This window comes from Penaeus vannamei, chromosome 29, assembly GCF_042767895.1.
Source record: "Penaeus vannamei isolate JL-2024 chromosome 29, ASM4276789v1, whole genome shotgun sequence".
Taxonomy (NCBI): Eukaryota; Metazoa; Arthropoda; class Malacostraca; order Decapoda; family Penaeidae; genus Penaeus; species Penaeus vannamei.
The window spans coordinates 31,551,677-31,552,284 of record NC_091577.1 but is presented as its reverse complement, the minus strand read 5'-3'; the positions used below and the strand labels follow the sequence as shown (position 1 = coordinate 31,552,284).

Here is a 608-nt window from a genome sequence, read left to right as displayed (position 1 = left end):
CTAATAAGAATAACACTATGTCTTTCAAGGTATATGAGCTTACTAACAATGAATATTCTTTGATGCAAGTGTATTTTGTGTCAAGTTTTGAATAGGAATATGTTAATCATCTGCATTATTTCGAACATATAAAAAAGATCTCTCGTAAAGTGAAAGGGGAAATTCCTGATTCCTCATAATTGAATAATTTGATAGCGACAGAAAATATATTTGGATAGAATCACGATTTATAAAAGCAAGCTGCAGTTATGTTTAAGTAGCTTATGTTGCAAGTATTTCTGCAGGTTAATTCTAAATTAAGCATACTTAATATTAAAAAGAAAAGAAAAAAATGTATATAATATATATATATATATATATATATATATATATATATATATATATACATATATATGTATATATATATATATATATATATATATATATATATATATATATATATATATATATATATATATACACATATATATACATAAGAGGATTTCAAAGTCGGTAATTTTCCCTTTCACATAAGCAATGGAATGTAATATACATTTGTAGATTACTGTGTACATACTTTTCAACTACCATTTCAGTCTGCACTGCTGAAATGCTGGATAATTTCCTGA

General features: G+C 23.7%; 1 protein-coding gene across 1 annotated transcript in view; it reads left to right on the top strand.

Moving 5' to 3' along the window:
* LOC113801957 (uncharacterized) overlaps positions 1–316 on the top strand; it is a gene marked incomplete in the record, with an annotated part of 239,312 nt that extends 238,996 nt beyond the window's left edge. The window contains 1 exon segment of the mRNA XM_070142712.1: positions 1–316. This exon segment is cut by the window's left edge and continues 600 nt beyond it.
* Positions 317–608: the final 292 nt, after the last annotated feature.